This window comes from Lagopus leucura, unplaced genomic scaffold (genome assembly GCF_019238085.1).
Source record: "Lagopus leucura isolate 7727_CA_CO unplaced genomic scaffold, USGS_WTPT01 Super-Scaffold_100012, whole genome shotgun sequence".
Lineage (NCBI taxonomy): Eukaryota > Metazoa > Chordata > Aves > Galliformes > Phasianidae > Lagopus > Lagopus leucura.
Genome location: NW_024962267.1, coordinates 8,555,943 through 8,573,324, shown reverse-complemented (window position 1 = coordinate 8,573,324; position 17,382 = coordinate 8,555,943). Strand labels below are relative to the sequence as shown.

The window sequence follows — 17,382 nt, the reverse complement described above, 5'->3', positions numbered from 1 at the left end:
AGGTTAAGCCACAACAACCCATCACAAAATGTAGATAAAATAACAGACCAAATATTTGATTGTAGCTTTTTGTCCTACTGTTAGAAAACCAAGCACACACAGATAGGAGCTACGATCTGAATTTTAGAGAAATAGGGGTGAGTTTCTTAGAGCATTATCTGATTTTATTTAAAATAGACCCAAGAAATCCCAAGCAGGCTGTCGGTTTGCCTTTATCCTTTATTGCCCTCAGTAATTTCACATTCAACACCAAATTTGATGGGAGTGTTTGGTCTACTTGAAGGCAGGAGGCTCTGCAGAGCGATCTGATACGGCAGATCCATGGGTCAAGAAGAGGTGGCTGAGGGGGGGGCCTCATCACTCTCTACAATTGCCTGAAAGGAGATCACAGCAAGGAGTGTGTTGACCTCTTTTCTCAGATGACAATTGACAGGATAGAAGAAAACTGTCAGAAGTTGTGCTAGGGGAGCTTTAAATTGGACATTAGAAAGAATTGCTTCACAAAAAGAGTGATAAAGCATTGGATTGGGCTGCTCAGGAAAGTTGTAGCATCCCCTACCATCGAGATATTTAAGAAACATGTGGACGTGCCACTAAGGGGTGTGATTTAGTGAGAGAACTCAGCAAGCCAGGTTGATAGTTTGGAATCTATGATCTTGAGGGTCTTTTCCAACCTAGATGATTTTATGATTCCAAAGATTTAGGAAGTACTGACCTGAGCTATGTTTACAAAATTGTCACGATTAAATGAGTGGATAGTTTTGAATCACAGAATCATGAACTTGTAGCGGTTGGATGTGACCTCTGGAGATTATCTAGTCTAACCCTCTGCTGAAGCAGATTCCATAGAGTAGGTTGCAGAGGAAAGTATCCAGTGGATTTTTAATGCCTCCAGAGGAGACTCTACAGCTTTTCTGGGCTGCCTGTTCCAGTGCCTTGTCACCCTCAAAGTAAATAAGTTTTTTTCTCATGTTGATATGGAACTCCCTGTGTTCCAGTTTGTGCCCTTGCCCCTTGTTTGATTGCTGAGCACCACTAAGAAGCACCTGGCCACCTCCACTTGTCACCTGCCCTTTAGATATTTACAAGCATTGGTAAGATCCCCTCTCAGCCTTCTCCAGGCTAAACAGTCTCAGATCTCTCAGCTTTTTCTCACAAGGGGTTGCTCCAGGCCCCTAATCATCTTTGTAGCCTTCTTCTGGACTCTATCTATAAAGTTCCCTGTCTTTCCTGAATTGAGCAGCCCAGAACTGGACACAGTAGTCCAAATGTGGCCTCACCAGGGAGGAGGATCAAGTTTTTCGACCTGCTGACCATGCTCTTTTTAATACACTGCTGGAAAACACTGACCTTCTTGGGCATCAAGAGCACACTGCTAGCTCATGGCCAAACTGTCATTTATCAGGACCCCTAGGTCCTTCTCTGCAGAGAAGCTTATTTTAAAAGACATTGAATCTCCTTTCTGTCGCTGGAAGTATCACAGTTGTTCCCAGTATGTACTCCTACACTTGGGCAAATGAAAATGTATTTGCATGCTCAAAGAGTAATTGCAACAATGTACTATTATTTACTTATTAATATACTTTACTTATTCCTGAGGACTTCAGTCTAATAGGAGAACAGTAAGTACCTAAAATTCCCATCTAATTACTGCTGACAATAAAGTTCTCTGTCACTGGGCTATTCCTATAACTCCATACAAAGACAATATTTAACAGCTGCCTCTCTTCCCCACCATGAATAATCGTTAACACAGATCTTGAGCAAGCAGTCTAGGTAGGCTTATTCTGCATGTTGTCAGCTACTAGAATAAATGCTTTCATTTGCACAACTGTGAGTCTTAAAACATATTTATTCTTCCATTGCTGCTTCAAGTAATGATTTGTTGCTAATAACTTGGTGAAGATGGAAAGTTGATACCTTCAAATCTTTATTACAGGAAGAATGTGCTCTTCTCTAGCCGCCATAGGGTTGCAGAAGTGAGTTGACAGAAAGCATTTAATAGTCATTACCCCTAACTACACAGATAATGCATGATCTGTATTATTCTCTCCCTACTGTGACCTGTAAGCTAAACTTAGGGAGTAAACAATCCTAGGAATCCTGCAAGATTTGTCATCTGAAGTTCTTCATAGTTACCTGTTGTTATTTTCTCTTTACAGATGGGAATTGGAATCACAAAAAGGTGAACAGACGTGCCCAAGGACATACCTCAGGTTAGTGCCAGAACTGTGCATCTCAGTGAGGAACACAGTGCTCTCTAGTTTCCAAGCCCAAATCAGTTTTTTGATGACCTCCATTCTGTATTGTTGATACTCTTTTTCACACACAAATTTTCACTATGTTGTGAGTCGTTTCCACTTTTTTCATGATTCCAGAGATCTTCATACAATGAACACAAATCAATACACTCCTTTAGAGGAATTTAAAGTTGGTTTTCTGTATTTTAAATTGTTACAACTAATGTCTGATACAAAGGAGCCTTTCAGGGCCAGACCATACTATTGCATGTCGTGAAAGAAGGGAGCTTTCTTTTTCAGAAAGATGTGAATTTTTTGTTTCCTGCCCTAGAGACATAAGTGTGTCACTAATTTAGGACAAAGAGCTACCATCAAACATGTATAATTTTGAGATACAGCTTCAGGGAGTCCTTCCCTGTTTGGGGAAAGAAACATTTCCTTGGCAGGATGATTATTTTTTAATGTCAATAGCTGGAAGCTGTTCATTAGTGTTTGTTGGGGAAAAAATGGAAAGGGGCAGGAGTTCACACATGTACATTCCTGACCCTTTTTAAGTTAAAAATCTCATCCAAGTTTCAATTTTTTCTTCTGGTTGTACCTATTAATGGCTTGGACTGTTAGAACAAGTCTCAAAGGCAGTAGATTAACGGGTGGAAAGGGAATGGCTCAAAGCTACATGATTAACTGCAACTATTACCTGCTGTAAGATGACATGTGTCTGCTGCTCCATTAGAGGTCATATGTTTAGGTTGGAACACCTGAAATAAGGCACACAGGTAAGTACACATGTGCTTAATGTTCCCAGACAAAAGGTTTTCAGATTAAGGTTAGGAGTATAATCATTTTTGCTCTACCAAGTGACAGAACATTTATGTTAACTGCCCTGCCTGGTCCTTGTTTCTGGACTTTGTGGGGTTTTGCTGTCACAGTAAGAAAGCCAAACCTAGGGTACATATCTAATAAGATCTGTATGGAGTTGGCTGACTTGCCAACTGTGCCAGCATTTCATTTTGGTGAGAAATAAATTACAAAAATTATTGCTACCAAAAGCAGAATGGATAACCAGGAAACCAGACTTGTGGGGCGAAATAAGAAGGAAATCAAACTGGCTGTGTAGACATTTGAGTCGCTTGGCAAATGTTATATGTAGTAAGGGAATGCTGTAGGTAGCCTTTCAAGGGAATTTTCTGCACTGCATTTATTTGCAGAGAACAATCCACACAGCCTATATTTATGGGTAAAACCTCCGCAAGCAAAAACACATCCACTGTGTTCAGCAGAATCAGGACAGTGCAGACTCTGCTCAGAATATCATCTTTTAAGGCTCCCATAACAAGATAAATTTCTAAAAGCTTTGACTTCTTCACTTCCTGTTCGCTGTATTACATTTTTCACCAGAACGCTATATTTTATAAAGACAGCCGTAGTGCTATCAGCATATTGCATGTATGGTGAAGCACCATCCATTTACAGTTCTTCCCATTTACACAAGCGTTAGGAAGCATTACTCATGTTTATGAACAATTGAAACCGGAATAGAGCACTCCATACAATGAGAGCCCCTTTATAGAAGCATTTCAGGGTCTGCCCAGGAACCTCACTTGTACAGTGGAATATAGTCTTTGGGATTACTTCATTCTGAATAGCCCTCACAGGAAACAATCATTTTGGTAGGCTCTAATGCACTCTAATTTGTAGGGCAGGCATTTCCAAATTACTCCTTTCCCTGAAGACAGTGACTTCTCTACATCTAGACAAACCTTATGTCCAAATTCAACAACTTTCTGCCTGAAAAGTGCCCTATTCTTAGACTGTGGTGTTGCCAACACCAGCCCACAGAGTTGTTTTCTGCCAAAACACTATGAGAAACAGGCTTTTCATTGTGTTTCTGCATCAAAAAAAGTACTGAGTCACAGCACACTGGAAATATTTGTTCTGGGCTGCATGCAAAAATACTCTAAATATGTTAGAAAGAGTATTAAATATTTCCACAGAGAAGCTAGGAACGAAAATTCCTGATTTTTAACCGTGAAAAGAACTTAAAGCAGGAGAAAGCATCTGCTTATCATTTGGGTATACATGCGAATCACGACAAGTACTTATAATACATTTTATAATGGATTTCTCTTAGAAAAGAAATCCTGCTTCTGTTCAACATTTCAGCATTACTTTTAACTATTCCTTTAAATAGGAATTTTAAAATAACCATTTTGCTCTTTACAGAAATCTAGAAGTTCAAAAGTTTAAAGGAGGTTAGAGAAGAAAAAAAAATCATATGACAGTTTAAAAATCACATCCATACAAGAACAAACTTCCCTGCTTTATTTCAGGAACACCTACCATGTCTACTGGTGCAAGTGATACGTCTATAGGAGCCACCTGTGCTGGATATTTAGGTGTCTCCCTTGCCATATGTATGGCCACGGAGCGACAAGTATTGGTACTCCAGGTGTGGCACACGAAAGCATAAGCTTATCCCTCAGCACATGAACAGATGGCCATGTTGCACTGCAGATTAATGTGGCAGGCCTGCATAACCACTGCTAAAGGACTCCTGGGGAAGAGAGAGCAGACCACAGATTGAGTACATTGTTTTGACGTGCTAAATCTGGCCATAAATCAGAGATTATCCTAAAACTAAACTCCGTGTTAGAACTACCTAGGAAACATTTCTGTGAGCCAGTGAGCGATTATTAGGTTCAGAAAGACATGTATCCAGGCTTCCATTTCATGTGGCTGCTGTCTCACATATGGGTGGGCTCCTTTGCAACAAAACCACAGTAATCCCATCTTTTCTTATAGACACAGTAGTGACCTTGAAGAGGTCCTGCTACATATTGCTTATTACAGCTGTCTGAATAATTTTTCAGATGATACTAAAGTAAACTGAACTTTTAATATCTCACTAGGTTTGAAGGTTATTAAAAGCAATATCAGAACTCTGGTTTTGATTTCTGATTTCAGGATAGGCTTAGAGTTTATAAAAACTGAAATACATTTTTGTAGTCATAATCTATTAAGATTTTATGATAAAACTGGAATTTATGACTGAATTTATTGGCTTTGGTAAAATTGGAAGTTGTGGTTAAATTTATGAGCTTCAATGCCTCAGATACATAATGTTTTCCCAGATACATCAAGTTTTCAGATACATAAAGTGTTATTTTTTTCTCAGCTTCAGCAGATTATTGTTGATGACTACATCAGCCCTATTTCTCCCGCTTAAGATAGAAGGTTGCACATACTTTTTGTTAAGAAATATCCTCATGGGTCTCCAAAACATCCATGTGATATATCAAAAGGCAAACATGAATTATAATCACCTCTAATAATTGGAAGCAATTTTGTAAATATTTTTACAGAACAAAGTATTCTGTATAGCATTTTGCCTTTCAGTCAAATTTCCACAATAAATTGCACGTGAGTTTTGTATTGTATATGATGTCCAAACATGGGAGGTCTTCACAGAGCAGCTCTGTAAGATAAGAGACAAATTTGTAAGTAGAAGAGCTGGTAGAATTAGAAGGAAGTGATTTGTGACTATTCTCATGAATAGATCTCTCTCCTGGGGTCCAGGGGTCATGTTTATTCAAGCTGTTAGTTTATCAGTATATTTGTGAGTCCTAAACATTTTGTAAACAACTTTAAACAGAGAGTAGTATTAGTCTGGAAGCTCTTCATAGTGGAGCATTGATATCTGTTCAGTAACTGATATGCTTTCATCATTATTCCTCTGCTTTGAAAGTTCAGTTTTGCTGCCAGAAATGATGACGTGAATCGGGCAACCAGCCACATATCCTTGGGTGAAAAAAATAAATTGGCTATTTTCAAAGACATTCATCTGCAAACAACTCATCAATTGAAATGCATGTGTATAATCTATTTGGTGACTGTTTGCAATTAGTTCTACAAACATTTAAGTCAAGCTTATGGTCAGATCAAGGCACAGATAAGAAGAGCGGGCTGAATTTAACGGATCACTTACTGTCATAAACAAACCCTGGGTGTAAGAAAATTGCAGAAGTGCAAGAAAATAGTAGAAATAGACTCCTCTTTGCATGAATGCCTGGAGAGGATTAACAGTGTGGAGGAAGTAAATGTATAAGGAAGCTAAGTATATTTGCTTATATCAGAAAAACTGTTTGAAATAAACACTTGCAGTGATGGAATGTTTAGCTCTTATGTTGACCTCCGTCAGAGGAAAAGGGCAAGCCTCCTTTCCATTCTTTCCACTTGGCTGTTTTATAAAAAGTTTGAACTGACATTACTTTAACATTTCAGCATCTACTCTTGACTCTTTTCATTGCTATGAGAAGTTATACTGCTTTCTTTCATTAGTTTCAAAAAGTGTTCTACTTAAACTAGTAGCAAAGGTTCTGCAGCCAACCTCAGCTCTGGACAGGCAGAAGCCTCCAATTGTATCAAGAGCAAGAGACAGTGAAGGAGCACTTCAGTTATTGCTGCAACCTGGCTGTAAACAGCAGCAGGAAATGCAAAGAGCAAACAATGAATGCAAGTCTGGCTTAAGTGGGCAGCCTAAGGCTGTCATCAGCTGAAGAGATAATGCATTGGTTTAAGACACTAGGGTAGGTTTCAAAGCAGAAGGAGTAGCAGTCATGGCTAAGCAGCTGGGAAAGAGCAAACCATGCAGGGCTTCAGCGCTGCAGCCAGGTGCCTGTGAGCTCCAGAAAAGCCAGTTCTCACTCATCCCCTGCCAACAGAACAAGCCTCTGTTACCGCACACACCAAGGGAACCTCTTCCATCACTGACCAGTGTCTGAGCTCACTGCACCTTAGTCAGGGCTGCAGAGCAGTCCCTTGTCCACCCTTTTAGCTGCAGTGGGGACAGTGTCTTACAAAACTCATTTCAGTCTGTCACCCCATGGAATTCACTTCATATATATTTCCTGGCCTAAAACTTCATATCCTGTTTGTCTGGATATGAATATATTCCTGTACAAAATATTGCATGACACTTGCCAGTTTTTAAAAGGGTCAGCATTTGGACAGAGTTTGGCCAGACTGAAATCCTGGCCTCAGCAAAATCGATGGGTGTTTTGCCATGAAGCACACTGGGCTGGGATTTCATGCCAGTTTGTTATTTGGCCTGTTGAACTGCATTAAGATGTCAAGCCTGGACTGAGAGGGCCATGTGAGAGGACTGTCTACTAGTATTTTGACTTCTGCTATGTGCTATGCTGGTCAGAAACATTAAGAAGACTTTTTGTTGTTTTTTAATTGGCACATTTGGGATTTTTTACTTTGACTTTTTTTATTTTGATTTTTCCTCTTTTAAAACTTTCTAGCTAATTCTATATCTAACTAATCCCAATTCTAGTCCTACACAGAAAGCAAGAGAATAGATGTAAGTGTTCTTCAGTTATTATAGAGCTGCAACATCTACCCTTCCATCTACACTCCCTGAACTTTTCAGGTGCTTAGGTTTAGTATGAAAGCTGCAGGCTGTGGTATGCTTATGTGGTTACATCACATTTTAGTAGTAATACTTGAAAAATGTAGATTAGGTTGTTGATTTGTTATTTCATTTGTGGTTGTTCCATCAGCATCACTATTGTTCAAGTAAGATGGAGAATGAATTTTGATGACTTCCAGACATACTCTCTTGCATGTCATCGATGTAGTAACCAGCTGAAAGGCCTCAGATCAGTTTCAAATCCAAACATTTCAGAAACTGTAAAATACGCTAGGTTTGGTTCCTAAAACCAGTGAGGCCTAGGGCCTTCTAAGCGTGTTATCTCACTACAGAAGCAGATGAACAAGTCTTCTCTAGTTTGTCATCTTCATTTTCAAAGCTGTCTGTGCTACTGGGTAGCAGATGCGTTCAAATGGAATACAATTTCAGAAAGATGTAGTTGTGCTACACAGTGGGCAGTTGGTATTTGTGATTTATACTTGGGTAAATGCACTTTAGTGGGTGTAGCTAAAAACACATGGAGACAGTTATATCTTACCCAGAAAGTCTGAACGTATCTGGATCTGGCATAATCAGTTCTCTCTGCAGCATTTGTGATAACGTGGGACAATATTCTTTAAAGGGGACTAGAAATGCAGGAGACTTGAGCGGATGTTGCCAATTTTTGAAATCTTTCACAAAGCAGACAGTGCACCTTGTGTCAGATTCCATGCACAGATAAGACAGTTTGAGATGCACTCACACTGTAATGCAGTGTGGTGGAAAATGTCTCTACAGCACCGCTGAAGAAACAGGAGGCCTAGGGCTCTTCTTGCTGTGCAGTTAGAACGTGGGTCTTGTGATTAACACCGTAAAAACCCAGTGGAAGTCCAGTTTTTTTCTAACTGCTTCCAGCTTCCATGGACTTCTCTGGAAATATAATGCTCAGCAGCATCGGGTGTGAATATCTCCTATTTCCTGCTTTTCTTCTCTCATCTTCTGATCACAGAGTGAAGGGCTGGTCTTTTGTTTTTAAGACAAGGAAAAAATAGAAGCATGACTATTCCTCAGATGAGCTGGATGAGAAGAGATAATGGGATGGAAAGGGCATTTGTTTTTTAATGAACTGGTCTTGATGAATGATACCAGAATACTTGAAGAATTACCTGACGTGGTAGCGTGAAACTGTTTGTGTTTGCCTCAAGGAGAAGGGTGAGATGCCAGAGATGGAAAGAGGGCAAATACACTTTTCTTTTTAAAAGGGAGAAAGAAGAGTCAGAGAGGTCAGCTGAATTTCAGTTCCTGCAAAAATACTGGAAAAACTACTCAAGACATTATTCATACGTAGAGAAAAACAACATGGCTTTTTGAAGAACAGATCATGTCAAACCACCTAATTTCATCATTTGATGAGGTAATCCTTACCATGCTGACAGGAAGAAGTAGTAAATGCTGGATATCTTTATTTTCATAAGTCTTTTGGCAGAGTTTTATGCAAGCAGGGAAGAGAAAAACAGCCAGATGAAACTACTGAAATGTGGTTATCAAACTGATTGGAAACCATGCTCAGTAGTTACAGGCAGTTTGCTGTCAAAACAGAAAGATAAGCTGAGCTCCCAGGAGCCTGGTCTAGCCTGGTGCTCTTCATTACTTACATTAATAGTAATGAACAGAGCCTGCTTTTTAAATCTCCACACAGCCCCGGGTGGAAGAGACTGCAGGCATGTTGGAAGATAGGGTTAGGGTTGTAAAAATTCTGAACAACTATAGAGCTGATCTTAGACAAAACCCATGAATGAAATGGTTGAATACTCACATGGGAACAGTCTGCAACACAACTGTGCAGACTGGGTGACTTGGCTGAAAGTTTTGTAACATCATCCTTATGCTTGGTTCAGCAGCACCTTAGCTAGAGTAGCAGGTAGTGACTAGGGCCCTATGTAGCCAAAAAGCTGTGTCCAGCTGTAAGGAGGAGAGAGCAGAGCAATGAGATCAGCCAGAAAGGACTGAAGGGTGTGTGATCACTCAGAGAAGGGAGCAAGTAGAGAGCAGAAGTCGTGGAACACAGTATACCACTGCAGAGGGGAAGGAAATCACACGTCCTCCACATCTCTGCTAAGCAAAGCAAGTCACGGTGGGACTGCATGGCAGCAAGTGAAACTTTGGAACTAGGAAAAGCTTTCTAATAGCAAAAGTACAAGAGCAGAGCAGCAAATTGACCCCAGGCTCCCAGCTCCATTTCTGGAGGCTTTAAAGATCTCATCCGACATCCACCTAGAGCTGTTTAGTTGTTACACAAATTCTGTTAGGATTAAGTTGCCTTTTCACCCTTTTCATAGCCATTGGAAAGTGTGTAAGCTATCACAGTGAGCAGACAGTGTATTGTAAAGCTTTGTGAAGCTTCCGTAGGTGAAGTCTCAGCGTCTTACTGTAAGATGACAAACGTGGGGTGAATATTTGCGCACAGCATCCTGCTGCCTGTGGAAAAAATGATCTGGTTTTCTTTGAAATGCCTCATGTAGAAATATGCTTCTTCACCGCCTGGTAAAAATGACATGCTACATATCAGAGGCAGCTTTGAGCATTGTAGTCCTTGCAGTGACTTGTCAAAGCCATGAAAATTTTTACTAGGGACTGCTCTCAATTTTGGAGTTTTTTATTCAAAGACAACCTATTGAGTAAAGGAAAGCCTGCTAAAATATGTGGAGTCAGTTGATGGTGGCCCTCCAATGAAATTTCACTGCCAAATAATGCATTAATGTTCTCAGGAGTTACTGCAGTATTTAACAAGTTATTACACATTTATTATAAATGAAATGACAAGGGGAAGACATAAAAAATGCAAGCTTACTACACAGACATGAGCTGTTCACAAACACTCAGGCTCATGCATCTGGAAGTTTCTTTTATGGGAAAAAGCTTTATTTGAAGATTTCCAGGACTCCTGGGTTTCAGCTCCATAAAATCCTACAAAACAGCTGTTGTTGTGGTATTTTGGGCTATTCCTACTTGAAGCCTCAGCTGAGACTGGAGTGGAATTGTTGCACAATACAGCAGGAATGAGAGCACACAGATGCAAGGCATCTGACAGCACGTTCATGTTGTTCTGCTGCAGTCGGCTGCATCACCCAGGAGAGCAGGCTGGCTGGTGGCCCCATGGCCACTGCAGTCACCAGGTGTCCCTTCCAAATAGCTCTTCTCCCTGGATAGGGAACAATTTATGTCTTCTTGTATGAGTGCTTAGTCAGAAAAAAGAAAAAAAAAGCCCATCCCAACCCAAGAGGCTTCCTTAAATTCTCACAAAACCCACATCAGGAAGCTTTAGTAACAGAGGTAAGAATAGCCTTGGGAAAATCAGATAACTCCAGCTATTTGTGATGTAATATTCTAGCAGAATCTGTGCAGCTTCTTTCTGCCCCCAGTGGTCTTCTAAATGAACTCCTAGATTTTGCCTAGACTGCAGATTGTCACTACTTTCAAATTGCAGCTCCGTTTTCTGATCACTTGTAGCCTTCTGCACAGTATAGATTCTCCCATGAGAAACTTCTCTCAGCCACTCTCTCACCTCTCTTTTTCTGAGTATAGACATTACAAGTTTCACACTCTTTCCTTTAGACTCAGCACAAGCCCTTAGAAGAGTGGTGCATCTCGAGCAATTTCTGTGGTTTCTTTTGCAAAGGACAGCCTGTCCCCAAGTCCAGCCAGATCCCTGCAGATGTTTATTCAAACTGCCAAGCTTTCAGAGGTTTGCCCATTTAATTTCTAGTTAGTGAGCTGAAGTCGTTTGCAGAACACCATGGTAACAGGAGAAAACACTGCTGTGTCATTTTATGGTAAGGAGAAGGCTGAGAAGATGGGCTTCAAAGTCTCAGTGTTTCAGTAGTCTTCTTCCCTCTGTCTTCTTCCGTTTCTCATGACCCTTCAGGCAGTGATGTTTCTGTGTCAATTTCTAGCCAGCCCAAAGGAACACAGTCTGTGCTACAACACCTAGGCATGATTGCAACACAACAAATAGGACTCAACAGGTAATCACACGTAGCAGATAAATTTTAGCTGTTCTACAACTTCTGGAAGCAATAAGCAAATAATGCTGCCTACTGGCAATACCGAGGGAGTTTTTTTCTGAATGACTAACACAATGAAAATAATTGTTAAATTTGCAACGCAGAAATTAAGCACTTGTTTATTGTTCACTGGCTTTTACCTAAAAAAATTAATCAATCAGATGTCTTTAAAATGAATGTGCTTGTGTAACTAAAGGTCAAAATGAAAATCCCACAGGAAACAATCCCTGCTCTAACTCTCTTTTTGGTACTGGATCAAACAAGAGAAATAACTTTAGCTGGGGAATTAATTCTTGTCAGAGCTCTGCTGTGTTCCATGAACTACTCAGCTTTCTTCTGCTGGGTTCAGTGGGGATCTTCAAGGTGCTATTTTTACCAGTTTTGAATCATAGACAAGGTGACCTTTTCTCACTAGTTGATGCTGCCTCTGAGTACACTGATGTGTCATACACCAGTACCATCGTTCTCCTGGTCCAAGTGCAGACCCATGCAACAGGAGAATCCTGCCGGGTTTTCAGCACCTTAGTGATTTGAGTCACAGCCTCAGAACAGCAAAGAACATTTCCTCTCCTGATGTGAACATAGACCATTCTCTGAATGTCTTTAGTCTCCTTATTTTCAGTTCAGCTTTGTGAAATTCTAATCTGTTTTGGAACCACAGTACTTAATCTATAAGACAGAGAAAAACGCATGCTGTTTAGAAAAGCTTGCCTATCCTGTATTTTCTCTGATTCAAAGCAGATAATGTAGGACAAAAGGCCTGTTTCAGGTTTGCAATGAGTTTTGTACAAAGATCAAACTCCATGTTTATTTTATCTAAGCAGATTATTTTTTGTGCAAATTACCAATTGCCTCTGTCGGTTTCTAGACCCTAGCTTACAGGTTCACCTGCTTGCAGAACTGTAGTATGCATCTAGCTTGAAGGTACAAATGATGCTGAGCAGCAAAAGGGCACCATTTGCTATCACACAGCTCATAGCACAAGCCCAGCTCACGTCTTATGTCACTTACAGTGCCGTTTCAAGCTACAGAGGCTTTGGAAAAAGCTCAAAATTTCCTATGTCAGTGATGGCTGAGTCTCATTTTCTTGGGTGCTATCTGGATGCATATGACTATGCATTTTTTCCTTCAATTATACATTATACACAACAGCCAGTTTGCTCAGCACAGATTAGTTGTGATTCGAAAATGAGCCTAACCCAGCCACAAGCGAATCCTCAGGCACTGTGTTCCTGTCCAGCTGGAAAACCCTAATGGAGAAATATAAACTCAGTAATAATAACAAGTAATGGCCATGGCTTAATGAAAGGTAGCAATTCTGCTCTAGGGAGAAGACTAATGGATGTGGCCATTCTGGTAGCTTGCTCTCATACTGATTGTCTTCTTCTCTTCATGTTTTTTTGGTCTGTATTTTGTCACAAATATGTCCAGACAAAAGCAGGAACTGCTGTGGTCTGGGGAAGAAGGCTGGCATCCAGCACTTCTGCTCAGACTGCAGTCTCACGCCAGCACACAGAGCTCTCCTTTAATTTAGAATGAGGCAAAACCCAAGTCTGTTTTTACTCCTGTCTGAGGAGCACTTCTTCCAGGTCCAAGAGCCCGTGCAGAAATTACCTTCTTTCTGTATGTCTTATAGCTGGAGCACTGCTTGTAAAATGTTGTTGTCTTGTTTAATTTGGTATTTCAATTAGTGAGCGCAATAGGCTGCTCACTATGGGAGCCAGGCAATTAAAAGGAATCTATTATGTGTTTGTTCGAAGTACCACTGTAAAGCAGTGAAACTAGAAATCAGGACTCAGAACACACACATTCAGACAAATAGGCCACCATAGCTAGAATACAAAACAACAATGGTAAGAAACAGAAGAATAACTAGAGGTCTCTGCTTTTTCATCTCCTTTTAATTTGCTGCTATAATCCGTCAGTGGTTTTTTCTCTCTGGTTTTGATACGAATGCCTTCTGACCTTGTTAACATTACTGGAGATACATCTCGCTATTGGGACTCAAAGATACCTCAGGAAAGAGCACACACCCGTCTGTGTAGGGCTGAAAGGAAATAGGCAGTGTCACACAAACCTGTGCGGTGACCAGACACTGGAAAACAGGGCTGGATTTTTCAAAACTTATTTATGAGAGAAAGTGAACTTGTCTAAGATTTCCTTCTTTCTGTGATGCTGTAAGTTGGGAAATAGAACACAGATTTGAAACTAGATTTTAGGCAGTAAGTGAAAGGAAAGGAAACCCTGTAAAAGCTTTTACTACAGATAAAAAAATCATTCTCAGCTACTGCATTCCTTGAAGCCTCATCTTTATCAGACAGCAAAGCACTCGTGCATGTTTATTTATTTTTCTTGTAAATATCTTATTGATTGAAGTAAGAAATATCCTGGTCAGCAAACATACACTAACAGCGTCCTCCCCAGCTCCACATTCTGAAATCCTTTCCCAGCTGGGAACAAGAATGAATTCAGAGCCCCATTCCAGCAGCAGCAAGGAGGAAAACAAATTTGCTATTTATACTTTGCTATAACTATGTAATGCCCCAAGCAATTATCTCTTCCTGTGTATGGATATGCTATTTTAGGTATATACTTACAAGTGTAAGACAAGCATTGCTCAGATGTTTGACTTGATGCTGCTTGGCTTTCAACTTCTTGATTGTTTAAAGGAAGAAGCATGAGTTGTGGTTGAAGTACAAGTCTAGGAGTCAAGAGGTCTGGATTCTATTTCTGTGCTGTGCCACAGACTTCCTGTACGCCCTCAAACAACTCACGTGACCTCTTTGCATTTGTGTACCCCTTCTACTAAATGGAGAATAATCACTGCTTCATGCACACTGCTGCTGTGAGGCTTAATTCATGCTTCTCTGAAAGTGTCTCAGGTTCCTCAGAAGAAAAGAACTTCAGAAATAAAGCCTCATCTCAGTTTTAATATTGTCTGAGCCATCTGGCTTAAATGTAACTTCACCCAAAGGGGATGGTATTTGTAAATGTCAACTTTCTAATAAGAAATGTGTTCTCTTTTTTGGTTTCCTATGCCTTCCCCACTTCCTCTCCTTCCTTCTCCTCCAGCAAGCTACCACACTGTTAAAATACCTTCCCATCCCCTGGGTTACCCGGCTGGTCGCTGTCCTAGCAGTGGGGTTTAATTTATCCGGAGATGGGTATGCACTTTATGTGGCGGCGTTCTTTTCTTTGCCTTTAAGCAGCCAGATAGGTCTGCAGAAAGAATAGAGCATATCTGTATTTGATTTAAGCAGGCACTGAGAATATGCTGGGTGTGACAAGGAAGGGACCAGTGCCTCGTTTTGTTTAAAACAAAGGGATTCCCAGACTGACATTTCTGAGGAACTGGGGATTTTTAATAACCTCTTGAAGGTTTATGGGAATGCAGATCTGAGATGCTATGCTGCTTTCTGTCAGATGTTAGTGTTTCAGCTAATTAGTGATTACCGAGTATTCTAACACTGCATCAGCAACTGTACTAGAATTGCAGTGTTTGCTGTGTGGATGAGAAGAGAGTGCCGTGTGGGAGCTGGATATGTTATCTAGGCTGATTAACTACCCTAAAGTGGTTATTATTCACATAACTGTTTAATGTGTGCCATCTTTGTGCTAAGGCCAGCTCAGACAAAGTATGACCCTGCCCAGAAATTCCTTCAGTTTCAAGGCTAGGCAAAGACTGCAAAGACTCATGTGAGCTGTGAAATTCGGAGCTGGCCCTGAGCGCAGTGTCCTGTGTGGGCTGCACATCCCAAGGACAAGTCTGCCATACTCACAGAGCTGCCTGGGTTAATGTCATTGAGGTTGAGGCTGATGGTGAAGGGGATGATGTCTCCAGGCTGCTGCTCAGCCCCCAGGGCAAGGGTATGTGTGAGGGAGGCCTTTGTACCAGAGCACCGTGCACCCTAATTACTCTGGACTACCCGTGCAGTCCAGAGCGCATGTAACAGCTAAAGATATGCTGGAGTAGTCATGGTTTCATCACTGCCTGTTCTCCTCATGCACTGGTACATGGCTCAGAAAGTGGATCCCAAGTTTAATCTTCATGTACACAGAGGTCAGTGTTTTAAGAAGCCAGCCAGTTTCCTGAGCTGACTTTTCAGATTTGTAGCAGCATCCTACAAAATAACAGAGTGCATGCTGAAGCATGGAGTGTTTTTTGGGAGAGTAGCATTTCTCTAAATGCTTTGGGAAAGAGAAGTTGTCAGGCAGAGTATGCAGAAAGAAGAGGCAGAAGTTTGCCACGAGAGGAGGAGAGGAGAAGCAAGTTGCTACCAGATGTAAACACCTCCTGGTGCCTGGCTGAACAGAAGTCACTGTTTGAATGACCTAGAGGAGATCTCACCAGGAATGAGAAAAGGAAAAAAGGGAAACAAGGTTAGAAAGCATGGTTCAGAGCACTGCACACAAGGAGAAGAAGCTGGAGCTGGATGCAGAAGGGAGAGGGAGCCAAGATTAAGAGAGGACAAAAGCTCACTGGGGGATGCCAAGCTGTGACGAGGTCAGGATCCTGTGATGCCCTGCATCAGTGACAAGGATCTGTGGTTTTCATGGTTTAAGCTAGTAACCAAGAGAGAAACCTTTACTTAATGCTATCTCCTCCTTGTCTCTGTTAATTAACAGCCGGAGGGGTGAGGCACTTGTGTGATGCCTGCAGTGGAACTGGTTGTCAGACCTGCCACCCCCAACTGCAGGGCTCCTTTATCAGACCCTTCAGGAAGCCGCATTAATCAGTGGGGGATTTATTGTAAGGCCAAATAGATACATTCATGGTATTTGGCCTGCCATAAATTGTCTCACACAAAACCTTTTCAGTTCCCAGTCGGTACTCTCCTGAGGGTTAAAACATGGAGCTCACAAAGTGACAGACTCAGGAGAGCCTGAGAAAGCAGCAGTACTGCAAAAACTATGTGCCTCTCCTACATCATTAGAGCATTCTCTTCATTACCATGAACTGGCTCCAGGAACATTTGATCTGAATTAACTACAAGCTCTGCAATATTTTAAAGATCTCTTTAGTCCATTTCCTGCCTTCCCCGTGCTCCCTCACATGGGCAGATATCCCAGTGAAGGTCCATGGGAGTTTCACTTGAGATATCCGTTCTGATTTCCATTTCTATTTGCTTATTTTCATGCAATGTTTTCTCCTTGTCATTCTTCCTTTGCTGCTTAGTGCAGAGTGGAAATGAGTAGATGATACAAAAGGGAGGAGAAGAAAAAGAAACTAGGCAAAAAGGAGCAGTAGGGGCCAGGAGTAATGGGAAAAACTGGAAATCTGATCAAAATTTGTTTCCCAATGCCTCCCAGCAACCCTGGACACAGTTGTGGCTGTGCTATGACTTGAGTTCAGCTGTCCAATTTTCATTTCACAAAACACATCCATTTTGCTTGAAGATGTAATTACTAGTTCAAAGCTAACTTCGTTAAATCCAAATGGAAACAGTAATCTTCAGATTGCCTTTGGCAGCTGCCGCTTGTATTATTCCAGGTCTGAGGGTTGGTATTAAAACAACACTTGTTAGGGATTAGATATTTGTAGGTCCGAGCTACCTCTTTATTTTATCCTCAGAAGGCACATCTGCCTTTGCACATCACTGGCTGACTGCATCAGCTCAGTAAGTTGCCACACAAAAAGAAACAGCATGCAAAATGGAAGTGTTAA

At 41.1% G+C, this 17,382-nt stretch overlaps 1 long non-coding RNA gene across 1 annotated transcript; it reads right to left on the bottom strand.

Moving 5' to 3' along the window:
- Nucleotides 1–10,553: 10,553 nt before the first annotated feature.
- Nucleotides 10,554–14,411, bottom strand: LOC122181982. The gene is made up of 2 exons (XR_006179654.1): nt 14,315–14,411; nt 10,554–10,855 (listed from the first exon to the last, which is right to left on the bottom strand). It is a non-coding gene; the product is annotated as an uncharacterized LOC122181982 (long non-coding RNA).
- Between the last annotated feature and the right edge of the window lie 2,971 nt (nt 14,412–17,382).